This window comes from Nomascus leucogenys, chromosome 22a (genome assembly GCF_006542625.1).
Source record: "Nomascus leucogenys isolate Asia chromosome 22a, Asia_NLE_v1, whole genome shotgun sequence".
Taxonomy (NCBI): Eukaryota; Metazoa; Chordata; class Mammalia; order Primates; family Hylobatidae; genus Nomascus; species Nomascus leucogenys.
The window spans coordinates 132,217,813-132,237,256 of NC_044402.1; positions in this window are offsets into that span (position 1 = coordinate 132,217,813).

Sequence of the window (19,444 nt, forward strand, 5' to 3'; positions counted from 1 at the left end):
GCCTGTAATCCCAGATACTTGGTAGGCTGAGGCAGGGAGAATTGCTTGAACCCAGGAGGCAGAAGTTGCAGTGAGTTGATATTGTGCCACTGCACTCCAGCTTGGGCGACAGAAGGAGACTCTGTCGAAAGAAAAGAAAAGAAAAAAAAATTATGAAGAGGCTGGGCGTGGTGGTTTATGCCTGTAATCCCAGCACTTTGGGAGGCCGGGGTGGGCGGATCACCTGAGGTCAGGAGTTCGAGACTAGCCTGGCCAACATGGTGAAATCCAGCCTCTACTAAAAATACAAAAATTAGCCAAGTACGGTGGTGCATGCCTGTAATACCAGCTACTTAGGAGGCTGAGGCAGGAGAATCGCTTTAACCCTAGATGTGGAGGTTGCAGTGAGCCGACATCATGCTACTGCACTCCAGCCTGGGCAACAGAGTGAGACTGTGTCTCAAAAAAAAAAAAAAAAAAAAATTAAGGCCGGGCGCGGTGGCTCACGCTTGTAATCCCAGCACTTTGGGAGGCCGAGGCGGGGAGATCATGAGGTCAGGAGATCGAGACCACGGTGAAACCCTGTCTCTACTAAAAATACAAAAAATTAGCCGGGCGTGGTGGCGGGCGCCTGTAGTCCCAGCTACTCGGAGAGGCTGAGGCAGGAGAATGGCGTGAACCCGGGAGGCAGAGCTTGCAGTGAGCCGAGATTGCGCCACTGCACTCCAGCCTGGGCGACAGAGCGAGACTCCGTCTCAAAAAAAAAAAAAAAAAAATTATGAAGGATTTCAAGACAATGTCAGAAGACCATCAAACTAAGGATGGGACCCATGTGACTGCACAGGTCATGTGCTCATGAAGCTGGCCAGGATGGCAAGTCCAGGACACCAAGCCAGCCTCTTTCCTGGGCACCGTGCACCTCTTCCCTTGCTCAAGGTCCATCTGCTGGCCAGTTCCAGGGATTTCTCTGACCTGCCCACTCCACACAGGCCGGACGTCCAGGGTGTCTTCAGAGAGGTCCACTAGATATTAGGGGACGCTGCCCAGTACTTTCCCATCAAAGACCAAGACCACAGAACACTTCCGGAAACGCTTCCAGAAATGCTCAATCCTGCCAGCACTGGAAGTCTGCCTGCCTATTTTCAGCTGAAGAACACTTGCTCTTGAAGAAAATGTAGCAGGGCTGTCTACCTAAGGTGAAATGTACCAGCTGACAGATGAGAATCTGACACTAATCAACATTAAAACAATATATAAGAACAAAAGTCAAGGGCATGTTTGTGGCCTCCTAGAGTCCACATCATGCCCATGATTTGTCTCACTCTGCCCTTGGAGAGCCAGGGGAAGGAACTTCCGCCTTGGCCCACCTGGTTTGTCCCCACCCTGGAGTCAGGCCATGCCCACTCCCCTTCCAGTCTCTTCTGGGGTCCCTGCGCACCCTATGCTCTCTTCCAGCTTGTCTGAATCCTGCCCTCCAGTCTGAGTGCCACGTGGTGGGCAGCTTGCTGGGCTGCCCGATGCCCCACAGAACCGCAGGGCTGCTGGCCTCAGACAATATGGCCCTCCGCTGTCAGATCCCTCCAGAGATGGCCTCAACCGGAAGAAATGCCTCTCAAAAGCCCACATCTCCCTTTCTTGGGTTCACTCAATGACTGGTGAGCAGTGGCGTCCTGATGAGTGACAAGGCAGGTGGAAAGATCCAGCCCTCTTGCCCCAACTCAGGACAATAATACAAGACCCACCGGGTGCAGTGGCTCACGCCTGTAATCCCAGCACTTTGGGAGGCCAAGGCGGGTGGGTCACCTGAGGTCAGGAGTTTGAGACCAGCCTGGCCAACATGGTGAAACCCCATCTCTACTAAAAATACAAAAATTAGCTGGGCGTGGTGGCATGTGCCTGTAATCCCAGCTACTTGGGAGGCTAAGGCAGGAGAATCGCTTGAACCTAGGAGGCAGAGGTTGTAGTGAGCCGAGATTGTGCCACTGTACTCCAGCCTGGGCGACAGAGTGAGACTCTGTCTCAAATTTAAAAATAATAATAATAATAATAAAATAATAATAAATAATAATACAAGACCATCCCTGCTCCAGAGCTCCCCTTGGGGTCTGCAGGGCCTTCCAAGTTCTCCCTCTGCCCCTCCTGTGCCTTCCCCCAGAGATGCTGACCCCAGGAGCACTCCCTGATGAACCTCCTGCCTGGCAGTCTCCCTCTCAGAGTTGGCTTTCTAGGAAAGCTGACCTGCCTCCACGAAGCTGCGTCTCCCCTACCTGGGGCACCTGTGGGCACCTCCCACCTCTTCAAATGCCCTGTAACAGTCATCCATTCAGCAGATACTTATTGAAGGCCTACTATGCACCAGATGCTGTTCTGGGTGCTGACAGTAAAACAAAATGAAGCAGACACCCCTAACCTCATGGAGCTCAGGCCTGCAGATGAGCAAGCAAAAAGCAACCAAAAATGTAATGCAATGACATTAAACATCATACCACAGAATGATACAACAGAGAATCTGATTGTGGCTGGGGGCACCTGCTTTAGATCAAACTTCCCCTGGGTCAAGGAGGGTCTCTCTAAGGAGCCACGTCTGAATCAGAGGCCAGTTCCTCGATAAGTTGAAAGGCGAACATTAACCAGGCAAGTTCAAAGGCTCTTGGATGGGAAGGAAATTGAGGTGTTGGATTCAAGGGAACAAAAGTAAATTAGAGTGAAGCTGATGAGAGGAGATGAGGTGAGATGTAGGACCAGAGGGCTGGGGGGTTGGCTCAACGCTTGTAATCCCAGCATTTTGGGAGGCCAAGGAGGGCAGATCACTTGAGGTCAGGAATTTGAGACTAGCCTGGCCAACATGGGGAAACCTCATCTCTACTAAAAATACAAAAAATTTAGCTAGGCATGGTGGCGTGTGCCTGTAGTCCCAGCTACTTGGGAGGCTGAGTCATGAGAATCACTTGAACCTGGGAGGCAGAAGTTAGAGTGGTCCGAGATCATGCCCCTGGGTGACACAGTGAGACTCTGTCTCCAAAAAAAAAAAAAAAAAAAAAAAAAAGCAGGACCAGAGGATGCAGGGCCTTGAGGAAGAATCTAGCTTTTATTGTGAGGTGGGAGCATCGTATGGTTCTAAGCAGGGCAGTCATGGAATCTTTTTTTTTTTTTCTTTTTGAGACGGAGTTTCCTTCTTATTGCCCAGGCTGGAGTGCAGTGGCGCGATCTCCGCTCACTGCAACCTCTACCTCCCAATTCAAGTGATTCTCCTGCCTCAGCCTCCCGAGTAGCTGGGATTACAGGCACGCACCACTGCACGTGGCTGAACATTAGCTTTAACCTGCATTTGTGCAATATCCTGTCTGCTGTTTAGGAGCTGGAGTCCAGCACTTGGACTTGTTTGAATCCCCAGCTGCCTTACTCTGGTGTTCAATGAACATTTGATGAGTTGATGCTTCTGTTTTAGCTATGATCTTCTGGGTTTGTTTTGTTTTGTTTTGTTTTTACATAGAATGTTGCCCAGGCTTGAGTGCAGTGGCACAACCTCGGCTCACTACAACCTCTTCGTCCCAGGTTCAGGTGATTCTCCTGCCTCAGCCTCCCAAGTAGCTGGGGCTACAGGTGCTCGCCACCATGCTGGGCTAAGTTTTTTGTATGTTTAGTAGAGACAGGCCTTCACCATGTTGGCCAGGCTGGTCTGGAACTCCTTACCTCAAGTGATCTGCCCGCCTCAGCCTCCCAAAGCGCTGAGATTACAGGTGTGACCCACTGTGCTAGGCCTGATCTTCTGGTTTTGCTTCTCAAAGTGTGGTCCTCAGACCAGTATCCGCACCAGCTGGGAGCTTGTAGGAAATGGAGAATCCTAGGCCCCACCCAGGCCTACTAAATCGGAATCTGCCATTTAACAAGATCCCCAAGAAATCCTAATGAATGGTAAAGTTTAAGAAGTACTTCTAGAGGGCAGAATAACTCAAGGGCCTCAGATAAACCTGTCACAGACAGCAGGAAGGGGGCAGGGGTTAAAAGAGAGGCAGCCCTTAAGCCTAGCTGGGATGGAAGAAGATTTTGATTGGAGGTAAGAGAAGGTACGTTCCAGGCTAAGACAAGGCTGGGAAGGAGGAGGCAAATGTGAGGGTGAAGGGCCAGTGGTCTGAAGCAGCCAGCCCCAGGGGCCATTAAAATGAGGAGGTAGAAATTCCCAGAAAGGCAGGAGAGGCCAGCTGCAGTGGTTCACGCCTGTAATCCCAACACTTTGGGAGGCCGAAGCAGTTGGATCACCTGAGGTCAGGAGTTGGAGACCAGCCTGGCCAACATGGTGAAACCCCATCTCTACTAAAAATACAAAAGTTAGCTGGGCATGGTGGCAGGTGCCTGTAATCCCAGCTACTGGGGAGGCTGAAGCAGAAGAATTGATTGAACCCGGGAGGCGGAGCTTACCGTGAGCTGAGATTGCACTACTGCACTCCAGCCTGGGAGATAGGGCAAGACTCAGTCTCAAAAAAAAAAAAAGACAGGAGAAAGCTCTCTCAGAGAGCCGCCCCTCAGATGGCCAAACAAGACTGGGGAGTTAGGTGGCGTGAGGCTGAATTCTGGCTCTGCCTCCCACTAGCTGAGTGACCTTGGGCAAGTTATCATACTTAACTCTCTGAGCCTCTACAAAGTGGGGATAATAATAGATGTGCCAGCTGTTGGGGGGATCACAAGATTAAATGAGATAACACATATAAAACGCTTGGCACAGGAGAAAGGTGGGGAGCGCTCAGTAAATGGTAACCGTGATGACGATTAAAGTGCGGGCTGGATTGGGAAGGCCAGGAGGGGGCACTGAAGGCTTCTGAGACAGGGAGTTCTGCAGCCTGTGTTTTAGGGAGATAAATCCAGCGGGTGCACCAGGGACAAGGACAGGGGGGTACCCAGAGGCTGTGGGCAGATGGGAGGTTGGTGTAATGGGGGCAAGACATTGAGAGGTGCCTTGGAGCTCAGAGAGGGGGAAGCAGCTGCCCTGGGACAGAGAGAGGCTGGGGCAGGATGGCTCTGGGCCTCTAGGCTAGGAGGTGGGCCGAGGGCAGGCAGGCTCTGGGAGAGATGTGCTGTGGGAAGTGTCTGGCTGGGGTGGGGTGGAGAGGGGGGCTTCAGGGGACGGCAGAGAGGGGAGGTCTGAGGCATGGGGAGGATCAGGACCACAGTCAGAGAGAAAACCTTCAGCCACAGGGGTTTGTGGATGCCTCAGGATAGGTGAGGCTGCTCCCAAGAAGGAGGTCCTGAGGGAGCAGGAGGTGAGCTCAGGTGCACGCAGGGGACTCAGTTGGGGGGTCTCCCTTAAAAGTGGCAGCCACCCTGAGTCACTGAGTCTGAGAGGTGACTCACCTCTGGCAGAGAGGAGGCAGGACAAGTAACAAAGCTTCCTGGGATGTTATCTATGGGCCAGTCCCTGGTTTGCAAATCCCTTCCGTGCATGAACTTATCTAAAGCCCTATGAGGTGGAGCTAGTACTGGCACTATCCCATACTGCAGATGGAGAAATCGAGGCCCGGTGCGGTGGGGGTTATTCCAGACTCTTCAGCCAGGACACAGGCATTTGGCTAAACCTAGTGTTTGTGGCAGGGTCTGTTCTGATTGGCCGATGCCTGTCCTACTGGTTAGTCAATGTTTTGAAGGTCACCCTGGTTACACAGCCGGAGGAGGCAGAATCCCAACCAACCCCTAGGGCTGGAGCCCTGCTCTGAACCACGATCCTCTCTCCGTCTAGCGCCGCAGCGCACCTCAGGACAAATAATGTGCATCGAAGGGCTTTGGAAACTGCAAGGCACAGTATAAATAACAGGTTCCTTCATTCCTCCTGGGCAGGAGAGGCCTGTTGAGGCCAAAGAAGCTGGGCCATGAGAAGGCAGAGGAAACGCTGCTGTGGGGAACCAGCATTCTCTCTGCTTACTCAACGGGGAAAATGAGTCAGAAGGGAAGCCTCCCTGAGTGGAGCCCCATGGTCAGCCCCTGGGAGGTTCTCACGTGCCAGACGCCATCCGGCACTAACCAGGTTAGCCTGGACTTGTCCCCAGGGACCGTCCAGGCTCTCCTGCAACTGGCCACCAGGGGGCGCCGCTCCCCCACCCTTCCTCTTACTGAACCTACCCCCACCACCACCCCCCAACAACCTGCTCGCGAGAAACCAGGCCTTGGAAGGAGTCCCGGGGAGCAGGCACCAGAGATTTTGAAAAGTGGTAAAAACGCGGGAGATGCTGAGTGGAGGTGGGAGTTCGTCCCTGCCCCACTGGGAGGGAGAAGGGAAGGGGGGACGGAAACCTACATATACGCATTTTCAATTCCCAAACCAGCCATATGGAGGAGCGCCTGTTCCCATTTTACAGATGAGGAATTTGAGGCCCAAAGATGTTGGGTAAGATCAAGAGGCTAGGGACAGGCAGCGCTGGGTCATTTGCTTCCAAGGTCAGTTCCCAATGGGACCACAAGCAAATGCTAGCTCATTTGGCCTTGTCGCCTCGCGGGTCCCCCCCGCCCCCCGTTGATCCTATGTTCTGAGTCGTGGCCAACACCACAACCTATTCCCCCACTGTGTTCCAGCAACATTCCAGCTGCCCCTTCTCCAACCTGAACTTCCTGGAAGCCTGGGCACCTGCTTCATTGTTCTCCAGGGATCCCCATCAGCCACCCGTCCCACACCCACCCCATCTGAGCAGAGCTGGGAGCCCCCTCTGCAGCCCTGTCCTGCTTGACATCCCTTCCCCACCCCAGGGACCCTGCGGGGTCAGGCTTTGCTCCTCGACACCCCGAGGTAGGCAGCAGCACGAATAAACAATGGGACATTTGAACCAGGAAGAGCCTGTGGTTGAGGCCAAAACAGGCACCAAGGTTTTCTCTCAGCTCCTACCAACTCCTTTTATGGCCTCTGGGCCCAGTTCCTTCTTCATAAAAAGTCAGAACTGGGAAAGGCCTCGAGTCACTGGGTCCAACCTGAGCCAACACTTTCCTTTTCTATAGAAAAAACCCGTCGTGCTGCCTCCCCGACTCCAGCCAGGTTTACAGCACCAGGATCTGGGCCAGCAGCGTCTTTCACCTGAGGGAAATTCTAGCCCTGGGGCGGGACCTGGGCACGTCCGCCGGGGAGGCCCAGTCCCTGCACCTGTAAAATGGGGGGGCGGGCCTAACCGTAGCTTCTTCAAAGGCCCCCCCGCCCCCAGCTTGAGGTTCTGTATCTGGCCCCGGGGACCCGCCCTAACGAACATGTATTTCTGCCCCCTCTGTCCAACCGTTTCCTTCCCTCTGCCCTGAGAGCTGTAGGCAGCTCGCGTGTGTGGGCGCACGTGCGTGCAAGTGATCATGTGTGTGCAAGAGCCCGTGGCGGCCAGACGCAACTCGGCACACGCGTCCGCGTCCGCGCCTGGCTCTGTGCGCGCCCCCGAGATGCCGGCCTCCCCTCGCCAGCCAGATGGCCGTGTGCAGCGCCGCGTGTGCTCCGCGGTTACCAGCCCGGGCCGCCCGCCCCTCGCGGCCGACAGCACGCGGTGCGCGGAATCTGGAACGTGGGAGCTTCTGGTTCCCAGTCCCGGAGACCAGCGCCCCCTCCCCGCCAGGGATTTTTTTCTGCTCCACGAGGCGCGCTTCGGGGCGGGGACCGAGAGCAGCCCCGCCCGGGACGGCCTGCCAGGGCGGCGAGTCTGCAGGGAGCGCGCCGCCCCCACCCAGGCGCCCCGATGGGTTTTTCCATGACTGCATCCGGCCTCAGGCCGCCTTTGTTCCCGCCGTCCCCGGCCTGCCCGCGAGGCGGCCCGCCTCTCCCTGCGCGCCTGGGATTTTCCAGGGCTCAATTGGAGCCCTGGCGAGCCGCCTCCCCCGGCCCGGCTGCCCCCAAGTCCTGTTTCGGGGAGCCTAGCCCTCTCCAGACGCGCCGCTCTGTCCCCTGTCCCCGCCTCCAGGAACTGCGTCCTCCCAGCCCCACATGTGTGCGCAAAGTTGACGGTCACCGGGCCCGCGCGCTTCGGCATCTCGCGAAGGCGCCGCCCGCGCCCTGAGTCCCTCCCTGGGGCTGCACGTTGGAAAGGACAGAAGTCTCCTCTGCTTCGCAGTTGCAGAAGGCCTCACGTTTTCACCAAGGGGCAGGTGGTGCAGTCGGGGCCCTGGGAGGCCTGGTCCACCAAGGAGGGGGAACCCGCGCGCGCGCGCGCGCACGTGGCCCGGCGCGCCCGGGCGACCTCCGTGTGGTCAGCGCGCGCGGCAGCTCCCGGGCGGAAACACCTCCCACCTCCAGTGGGCTCAATCGGGGGCGGAAAGTGACACGGCTGGGGGACGACTACGACTGTGTGCTCCCCTAATCCCCTCCCCACTGTCAGTAAGGAAGTGGAGATAAACCGAAGAGGGGCCTTGGAGAAAGGAGCAGGGCGGGGTGAGGGAGTTGTGGGGGGATTATCTGAGAGAGTGAGGTCAAGCTTAGAGCCCCAGGACCCTCTCAGATCCCCCGTGCCCGTGGGAACTGCGCGTCCGCCACCGATCCTGCCCGCCCTGGGTTGAGTTCAGTTTGTGTCTCCGCGCGCTGCGACTTTGCGCGTCTAGGGGCCTCCCAGCTATTGCGTGGCTATGCTGGCGGGAAAAGTGTAAGAAACGCTGTTTATCCTGCGGGAGAAGCCAGACTCGCATGGGGTGCTTCAGGCTGGGGAAAGGTGCCTGCCTCTGTGGAGTTTTTGGAATCCCAGGTGGCACCCTTCCTACAGCCTGGCAGAAGGCAGCCATGCCTTCAGGTGGGGAAAGATCTGGAGGTGCGGGTGAGAGGAGGACGAAGCAGGAGGGACACCCGGATCCGTAAAGGGTCGGAGGCCCAGAGCTGTCTTGCTGTGCCAGGTGGGAGGGAACGTCCCGTCGGCAGCTTTGAGCTCCAGCTCCCTGGCCTAACCAGTCATGAGAGAACCCGCAGGCTGCTCTGGAAGGGCCCTTCCTCCAGGTGTCCTCTTGATCAGCCTTGTCTGCTCTTTAAGGTGTCCCTGTGTCTCGGCCGCCTCCCCTCTCAACACTCTTTGCTGTCAGAGGCAGCACACCAGTCCCCATCCCCAACCATCCCAGGATGAGAAGGTCTTGGTCCTGGCCGGGCGCGGTGGCTCATGCCTGTAATTCCAGTACTTTGGGAGGCCGAGGCGGGCGGATCACGAGGTCAGGAGTTGGAGACCAGTCTGGCCAACATAGTGAAACCCCATCTTTACCAAAAATACAAAAAATTAGCCAGGTGTGGTGGTGTGCGCCTGTAATCCCAGCTACTCGGGAGGCTGAGGTGGGAGAATCGCGTGAACCCGGGAGGCAGAGGTTACAGTGAGCCGAGATTGCGCCACTGCAATCCACCCTGGGTAACAGTCCGAGACTCCGTCTCTAAATAAATAAATAGGGCCAGGCGCTGTGGCTCACGTTTGTAATCCCAGCACTTTGGGAGGCTGAGGCGGGCAGATCACCTGAGGTTGGGAGTTCGAGACCAGCCTGACCAACATGGAGAAACCCCGTTTCTACTAAAAATACAAAATTAGCCGGGTGTGGTGGCGCATGCCTGTAATCCCAGCTACTCGGCAGGAGAATCGCTTGAACCCTGGAGGCAGAGGTTGCAGTGAGCCGAGATCACGCCATTGCACTCCAGCACAGGCAACAAGAGCGAAACTCCCTCTAAAAAAAAATTAATTAATTAATTAAAGGAATAAAAAAATAAAGCCTTGATCCCACACCTGGGTTCCCTGCTGCTCACAGGATAACTCAGATGTCCTTTGCCCTTGTAGAATTGGTGGGAGATTCCAGGAGCAGCGGCACAGCCCCTGGCTGGGGCCCAGCCCTCCCATAAGGGGAACTTTAACCGAGATACCTGCTTCCCTCCTCCATCAGTCTCCCCAACGCCATAGCGACAGAGGCCGTCAAGGTGCACAACTCCTCACCTAGTATGCTGACTGATACTGACTAGACCGATCAGACAAGCAGGGCCTCCTTAGACTCACCTAAAAATGTTGGGGTGAGCAGGATGCCATCCAGTTCCCAAAATGATAGCACTTTGGCATCTCTTTTCTTCTTCCTTCAACTTGCACAGGGGAGCAAGTCATGTTTAAGATCTAGCCAATTCCGGTGGTGCCAATAGTGATGGTGCCAATTCAAGTGGTGTCAGATGGTTTCTACCTGTCCTCCCTGGCCAGGGCCAGCCTTGGGGCAGCAGGAGAGAAAAAGAGCCCGTTGGCAGGTGCTTGATCCCAGGTGTGACTCCCATAAGGGGGCAAACATCAAAGGTTCTGTCACTCAGAGATGAGGTGATTGCACCACTAAATCCTATTTGCTGTTCCTTCATCCTCAGCTGTCATATCGACTGTTCACCCTTCAATCTCCATGTCCTTGCTCAGGCTGAGAATATTCTATTTTTGTTTTGAAGACAAGATTGCACTCTGTTGTCCAGGCTGGAGTGCAGTGGTGCAATCACGGCTCCCTGCAGCCTCAACTTCCTGGGCTCAAGTCATCCTCCTGCCTCAGCCTCCCTAGTAGCTGCAACTACAGGTGCATGCCACCACACCCAGCTAACTTTTTGGATTTTTTGTAGAGATGGGTCTCGCTACGTTGCCCAGGCTGGTCTCAAACTCCTGAGCTCAAATGATCTTCCAGCCTTGGCCTCCCAAAGTGCTAGGATTACAAGTGTAATCTTAAATCCTGGCCTGAAGCATTATTCCTCTTCATCACCTCCCACCTACTCAAACATACACTTTCCAGAACTTTCCTTCTAGTCAGAATGTTTTCTCCTCCCTTTAAAGGCAGAGTTCGGGAAAGCAGAAACAAAGAGGAATGCTTTGATCTTGATGCATTCTAAAAATGGAATTAAAATTCCAATAGTGATAGCAAATGGTTAGTATTTGCTATTTGCCAGGCTGTTCACATATATTAATTCATTTAACCCACATAACCACTCTGGGAGGTGGGCACCATTATCACTTCCATTTTATAGATGAGAAAACAGGCACAAAAGGTGAAGCGACCTGTCCAAGGTCACACAGGCAGAGGCTCAGCTCGGAGTTGACCGCAGCAGCCTGGCACAGAGCCTGTGCTCCTATACTGTGCTTGTAAAATTTTGCACAGGCAGACTCAGGAAGTGGTGTTAATATACATAGCTCATCTGTAGAGTAGGAGGAAAACAATAGGTGCTGGGGTTTAGGAGACGTTTTTCTTGGGAAGAGCCACATTCGTAACGGCGATGTCTGCTGCAGTTCCCACTTTGTGGCTGTTACAGTTGTTTTATGGGTTTTTTAAATCACAACTGTCAACTGAGAAATGTATGCCAGTCAGATCATTACCCCGATGGAAGAAAACTCCAAGTCCTTCCAGCAGTAATGTGCACCCTATAATATTTCTTCATTTCATATTTATTGACCCACTTGCTTGTGCCCAGTGCTGCAGCAGAGGCTAGGGGGAACATTCTTAGCAGGAAGAGAGCTCACTTCATCTTCTTGGGGAGACAACACGTATGTCCATATAACAGTGATACCCTCAGTTGCCAAAGGGAGCATTTCAATTGACCAGCAGCTGATATCTGATGAGGACCCGTGGCTGACCGACATGAAGGTGGGCTCATGAGCCCTCTGGTCTCCATGCCCTTCTGAAACGCCCCCCACTTGGGTGTGGGTGGGGCCTATGACTTGCTTCTAACTAACAGATATGGCAAAAGTGACAGGATGGATGTGACTATGTGTGTGTATGTTATACGAAGTTGTCATGACAGTTTTGCTAGGATGCCTCCTTCCTTGTTGGCTTACGAGCAAGAAACTGATGCCCTCAGTCCAACAACCTGCTCATAGCTGAATTCTGCAAACAAGTACATGAGCTTGTAAGAAGATCCTTCCCCAGTGAAGCCACAGATGAGACCCTAGCCCTGGCCTGCACCTTGATCACAGGCTTGGAGAGGACCCAGTTGAGCCATGCTCAGACTCCTGTAAGAAAATTGTGAGATAGGCAGGGTGCGGTGGTTCACGCCTATAATCCCAGCACTTTGGGAGGCCGAGGCAGGCGGATCACCTGAGGTCAGGAGTTCAAGACCAGCCTGGCCAACATGGTGAAACCTCATCTCTACAAAAATACAAAAATTAGCTGGGCATGATGGCAGGTACCTGTAATCCCACCTACTTGGGAGGCTGAGGTGGGAGAATCACTTGAGCCCAGGAGGGGGAGGTTGCAGTGAGCCAAGATGGCACCATCGCACTCCAGCCTGGGTGACAGAGAGACTCCATCTCAAAAAAAAGAAAAGAAAAACTTGGGGAGGCTGAGGCAGGTGGATCACAAGGTCAGGAGTTCGAGACGAGCCTGACCAACATGGTGAAACCCCGTCTCTACTAAAAATACAAAAATTTGCCGGGTGTGGTGGCACACGCCTATAATCCCTACTCGGGAGGCTGAGGCAAGAGGATTGCTTGAACCTGGAAGGCAGAGGTTGCAGTGAGCCAAGATCTCACCACAGTACTCCAACCTGGGTGACAGAGCAAGACTCTGTCTCCAAAAAAGGGCCAGGCACGGTGGCTCACGCCTGTAATCCCAGCACTTTGGGAGGCCGAGGCAGGTGGATCACAAGGTCAGGAGATTGAGACCATCCTGGCTAACACAGTGGAACCCCGTCTCTACTAAAAATACAAAAAATTAGCCAGGCGTGGTGGTGGGCGCCTGTAGTCCCAGCTACTCGGGAGGCTGAGCCAGGAGAATGGCGTGAACCCGGGAGACGGAGCTTGCAGTGAGCCGAGATCGCGCCACTGCACTCCAGCCTGGGGGACAGAGCGAGACTCCGTCTCAAAAAAAAAAAAAGGAAGAGAAAAGAAAATTGTGAGATAATAAATATGTGTTTTTGTTAGTTTGTTTCATTTTTGTAGAGATGGGGTCTTACTATGTTGCCCAGTCTGGCTGTGAATTCCTGGGCTCAAGTGTTCCTCCTGCTTCAACCTCCTAAGTCTCTGGGACTATAGGTGTGTGCAAGTGCCCCGAGCTAAATGTGTATTGTTTTAATCCTCTACCTTTGCAGTGACATTCTTTTTTTTTTTTGAGACAGAGTCTCGCTGTCGCCCAGGCTGGAGTGCAATGGCGTGATCTCGGCTCATTGAGGGATCCGCCCCCCGGGGTTCACGCCATTCTCCTGCCTCAGCCTCCCGAGTAGCTGGGACTACAGGCGCCCACCACCTCACCCGGCTAATTTTTTGTATTTTTAGTTAAGACGGGCTTTCACCGTGTTAGCCAGGATGGTCTCGATCTCCTGACCTCATGATCTGCCCCCCTCAGCCTCCCAAAGTGCTGGGATTACAGGCGTGAGCCACCGTGCCTGGCCTGTGGTGACATTCTTATGCAGCAACAGAGAACCAATATAGAACCTATTAGGTAAAAAGTCCTCTGTGGGGCTGTTAGAGGATACCAAAAAATATAAGGAACCCAACACTTCAGGAACCTCCCAACAGTCAAGGTGAAAAAGGAACCACAGCATAGTTTTACTATTTGAAAAAAGAAAATGTTTCCAATGATTGAACCCAGCCAGCCATAGTGGCTCTCACCTGTAATCCCAACACTTTGGGACGCCAAGGTAGGAGGATTGCTTGAGGCCAGGAGTTTGACACCAGCCTGGGCAACATAGTGAGACCTCCACGTCTACAAAAATAAAAAATAAAGAGGGAAACTGGCTCCTGATTCTAAGAGGAATTTATCATGTGGACAGTATCTATGTACAATCTGTGAACAGAGCATTGAGTCTGTAGGGGCTGGACCACCTGCAATTCAAGAGTCCTCCTCATCCTGACTCCTTTGGGTCTGACCTCCTACCACATCACACCCTCCTGCTTGCTGCCCTCCTCCTGGACTGCCCTTCCTTCTCTGCCCATTGCCTCCTACATTTGAAAGACGGGCTGGGACCTGTCATTCCTTCTTCAAAGCCTTTAATTCCCAAGCAGAATTACCTGCTTTCTCCCTGAACTCGCAGATCACTGTTATCAAAAACATAACATTGTATTATTCATTTGTCACTGTTTTTATTGAGCATCTGCTAAATGCTGGGCCTCCTGTTAGGTGCAAGAGACACAGTCATAAATGCAGCACAGGGCTGTCCTTGGGGGCCTACAGCCTATGGCACCGTGGTCATGGCCCCATCCTTTCCTCCACACAGAGCCTGTACTCTCTTTGCATCCTTGGAGCTAGCATGACACACAGCAGCCTCGAGTCTCAGCATTTTTGAAATGAATGATTGAGGCCGTGCAGACCTTTCTCTGCTAGCTCACAAGCAGTTGCTGCCTTCCTGACAGGCTTTGGGGAAAGTGCTAGCTTAAAATATGTCCCCAAGTAGCTGAATCTGTAGGATATCATGATTCTGTGGTGTCCACGTGAACTCAACATTCAACCTGTTGAGAGCAAAAGTCAGCAGAAACTGACTTCGTTTCCCTGTTACTGATATGAGGCTGTGGGGGCTCACTGTAATTAATCAGTAGGGTCAGCAGCCTTTGAAGGTTGCTCGTGGTTTCTCATAGCGGCGTCTCCGCAGTATGGATGGAGATGCGGAACAGTGATCCAGATGTGGCAGTGATCAGAAATTTATGCATCTAATTTATCTGAAAGCTGAAGGAATTTAGCAACAAGTTAAGAGGGAAGGCCACCAAGGTGTGGCCCTGTTAGCTTTGTTGCTCAGCACCTAGCCCCAGGTGTTTACAGGAGGGGCTACACAAGTCCTTTGTCACTAGTCCTTTGTCACTAGCGGCAGCCTCACCTAAGAAGACCTCCGAGGGTGCTGCCTGCACCTTCAGGAGGTGGGGAGTGTCTGAGGGTCCTGGAGTGCACAGACCTGCCCTGGAAGGTAGCCATGGGGGCAGCCCACTCCATCCTCCCACCCCTACCCCGACTTCCTGGCCTTCCCAGGCAAATGTAGGCCACCTTGTGTTCAGTTTCCTGGAGAGTCTCCTTTCCCCAGCATCCGGGTCCCCAGGGGAGGGGTGAGAGCTACCCCTGTCCCCGATCTGTGGGGCCTGGCCGCCTTCCGCAGGGCTGCGCGCCATTCCCGCGTCGTGCTGCGTCTTGGATGATTTTCCTGGCTGTGGCCCAAGCACCTGGAGCTTCCATTATCACTGCTCAGAATTTCCAAGTCTCTCCAAAGTCCTCCAAGGAGAACCCCCGCCCCACCCCGAGACGCTGATGCGGGCCTCCAAGAGTTTGTATTTTGTTTTTTGTGTTTTTTTTTTTTTTTTGGTAGTGTGACAAGGTTCCTGGAATCCACGGGAGTTTTACTACATTCCCTGGGACTTGTTTACCGCAGATGCAGATTGCAGCGGCAGTGGGTGCGGGGGACGAGGGGGCCGGGAATGAGCCTTCTCCCCAGAGCTGGGGAACCTGTTTCTGTTTCTGTTTCCTCACTGTCTGGTCTGCCCTCCTTTCCTCTTAGGCAGAGCTGATGCCCCATTTTAATCTAAGCTGCAGGAGAAATGGTCTCAGAAATGGGCTCAAAACACTGCCCCTGGATCCCATAATCTAAAATTTAAAATATTCCGTGAAGCATGCCCCTTGTATCATATCAGCTCTCCTCTTCCCTCCGTCCTCCTTAAACCTGCACCATTTTTGGTGTCCTTTTTTTTGTTGTTGTTGTTGTTGAGACAGAGTCTCACACTGTCGCCCAGGCTGGAGTGCAGTGGCGTGATTTCGGCTCACTGCAGCCTCTGCCTCCTGGGTTCAAGCAATTCTCCTGCCTCAGCCTCCTGAGTAGCTGGGATTACAGGTGCCCACCATCATGCCCAGCTAATTTTTGTATTTTTAGTAGAGACGGAGTTTCACCATGTTGGTCAGGCTAGTCTCAAACTCCTGACCTCCCAGTGCTGGGATTACAGGCATGAGTCACTGCGCCCGGCTGGTGTTCTCTCATTTTTTGTAATTTTTTCTTTTGTAGAGATGGCATCTTGCTTTGTTGCCCGGACTGGTCTGGGACCGTGGGCGTCAAGCTATCCTCTCACCTTTGTCTCCCGAAGCGTAGGGATTACAGGTGTGAGCCACTGTGCCAGGCTTGGTGTCCTCTCTTCATACTCATTTTTCTGTTTGATCATTGAGATCTGGTGACTCTAATTTTGGCCTGACCTCTTGCCAGATACCTGGGATACCTTGGCTCCCCTCTCGGACCTGACCCAAGCATCCGGAAGGACTGCCTGCTCCACTCTCTCGGCTTGTCCTCAGTGCCTTGCCTCTGCCCAGCCCCAGCTCCAGGCCCAGGATGCTGCGGCTCAGGGGCCTCTGTCTCTCCAGGCTCCAGCTCTTCCTCAACTAAACAGCTCGGTCCCAGGCAGTCCACAGCTAAAGTGTGGGACTAATAAACACTGTAGGGGCTGGGTATCCCAGCACTTTGGGAGACTGAGGCAAGCGGATCCCTTGAGGCCAGGAGTTCGAGACCAGCCTGGCCAACATGGCAAAACCACATCTCTACTAAAAATACAAAAATTAGCCTGGCATGGTGGTGGGCGCTTGTAGTCCCAGCTACTTGGGAGGCTGAAGCGGGGAATCACTTAGACCCGGGAGACAGAAGTTGCAGTGAGCAGAGATCTCACGACTGGGCAACAGAGTGAGACTCTGTCTCCAAAAAAAAAAAAAAAAGTGGTCTGAAAGCTGGGCCCAGGGGCAGGCATGATGACTCACGTCTGTAATCCCAGCACTTTGGGAGGCCAAGCTGAGAGGATGACTCGAGCTCAGGAATTCGAGACCAGCCTGGCCAACATAGTGAGACCTCGTCTCTACTAAAATTCAAACAAAATTTAGCCAGGCGTGCTGGAATGCGCCTGTAGTCCCAGATACCACCAAGGGGGCCAAGACAGAAGTATCACTTGAGCTGGAGATGTTGGGGTGGGAGTGAGCCCTGATTGTGCTACTGCACTTCAGGCTGGGCAACAGAGTGAGACCCTGTCTCAAAAAAGAAAGAAAGAGAGGCCCGGCACGGGGGCTCAGCCCATAATCCCAGCACTTTGGCAGGCCAAGGTGGGTGGATCACTTGAGGTCGGAAGTTTGAGAGCAGCGTGGCCAATATGGTGAAGCCCTGTCTCTGCTAAAATACAAAAAATTAGCTGGACAAGGAGGTGCACACCTGTTGTCCCAGCTGCCTGAGAGGCTGAGGCATCAGAGTCACTTGAACCTCAGAGGCAGAGATTGCAGTGAGCCAGGATTGCCGCACCGCACTCCATCCTGGGCAACAGAGTAAGACTGTTTCAAAAGAAGAAAAACTCCTGGCTCAAGCGATCCTCCCACCTCAGTCTCCCAAAGTACTGGGATTACAGGCATGAGCCACCACACCACACCCCTGCCCACCCCGCCAAGCCTTGGTTTCTTAATATTTTATTAGATATCTGTTCAATTTTTTTTTTTTTTTTGAGACAGAATTATGCTCTGTCACCAGACTGGAGTGCAGTGGCGCAGTCTTGGCTCACTGCAACCTCTGCCTCCCGGGTTCAAGCAATTCTCCTGCCTCAGCCTCATGAGTAGCTGGGGCTACAGGTGCGTACCACCACACCCAGCTAATTTTTGTATTTTTAATAGAGATGGGGTTTTACTATGTTGGCCAAGATGGTTTCAATCTCTTGACCTCATGATCCACCCACCTCGGCCTCCCAAAGTGCTGGGATTATAGGCATGAGCCACCGTACCCGGCCATTTGTTCAAAAAAAAATTTTTTTTTTTTTGAGACGGAGTCTCGCTGTGTCGCCCAGGCTGAAGTGCAGTGTCGCGATCTTGGCTCACTGCAACCTCCTCCTCCTGGGTTCAAGCGATTCTCCTGCCTCAGCCTCCCAAGTAGCTGGGATTACAGGCGCCTGCCACCATGCCCAGCTAATTTTTGTATTTTTAGTAAAGACAGGTTTTCACCATGTTGGCCAGGCTGGTCTCAAACTCCTGACCTCAGGTGATCCACCTGCCTCGGCCTCCCAAAGTGCTGGGATTGATTACAAGCATGAGCCACTGCACCCAGCCATTTGTTCAAATTTTTAACAAATATTTATATCTTATTTTGTGTAAGCTGGTGGGCCTATTTTAACACACACTTTATGAGTTGATATTTAAGATGCGTGTTTACTGTTATAAGAAAAAACGTAATTCTTCAACAATTACAGTAAAATTAATGCATTCTTGCCACTGTAATAAAGGCATGTTTGAATTAGGAAAAAAAATGTGGTTTGAGTAAATCTTAAAGAAACACTGTTTTGGCCGAGCGTGGTGGCTCACACCTGTAATCCGAGCACTTTGGGAGGTCGAGGCAGGTGGATCATCTGAGGTCAGGAGTTCGAGACCAGTATCGTCAACATGGTGAAACCCTATTTATACTAAAAACACAAAAATTAAGCCGGGCATGGTGGCAGGCACCTGTAATCCCAGCTACTCAGGAGGCTGAGGCAGGAGAATCCCTTGAACCCGGAAGGCGGAGGTTGTAGTGAGCCAAGATTTCTCAATGCACTCTAGGTTGGGCAACAGAGCGAGACTCTGTCTCAAAAAAAAAAAAAAACAAAAAAATTTTAAATTTCTTTTTTTTTCTTTTTTGAGATGGAGTCTCACACTGTTGCCCGGGCTGGAGTGCAATGGGGTGATCTCGGCTCACTGCAACCTCTGCCTCCCAGGTTCAAGCGATTCTCCTGCCTCAGCCTCCTGTGTCGCTGGGATTACAGGTGCCCGCCACCATGCCTGGCTAATTTTTTGTATTTTTACTAGAGACAGCGTTTCACTATGTTGGCCAGGCTGGTCTCAAACTCCTGACCTCCACCTCGGCCTCCTAAAGTGCTAGGATTACAGGTGTGAGACACTGCGCCCGACAAAAAATTTTTATTTCCAATTGAGTAATTAGGAGTTCAGTGAATCCTTAATTCAAGACAAGAGATAAACTGTTCTGCCAAGAAAGAAGGAAAAAAAGCTCTGCCTAGCTCTTTTTAAAACTTCAAATGATTGATCAAATGTCTCAGCCAGCGATAATTGAGGAATCTACAAAACATGGAGAGACGAGCCTAATGGAGATGGCGCATGAGCGAGCATCTCTTTGTGAGCTCTCTTTGTCCTCATGAGAAGCCACCGATGGCCCGGCCCGGACACCCGCCAAGAGAACGTGACTTAGTGGCTGCCCAGGACTCGCCCCAAGCTCCATTAGGAAACACTTGTTTTTCGAAACAAGCACTTGAGATGAGGACTTCAACTCCTTTGGTTTCTGAGTGACTTCCTCTCTGGCTGGCTTGTCGCTCTGCCTCCTGGCATCTCTGTCAGGCATTTTGAGTTTCCTGTAGCCTCTATCAGAAGGACAATTAGGGCTGCTGTCTACCTGGGCTCTGTGGGTCTGGGTTATTCTCTGGAAAGCTGCTCCTGAGAGACCCTTGAAATGGAGTTTTGTACGCCCTTTAGATGGTGGAAGAGGACCCACAAAGGCTGTCTCCTGTCTCCGTCCCAGAAACAGTCGAACAGGGGGTCATAGTGCTGAGTGTTAGAATCATAACCATTGGTAGCTGGGCATGGT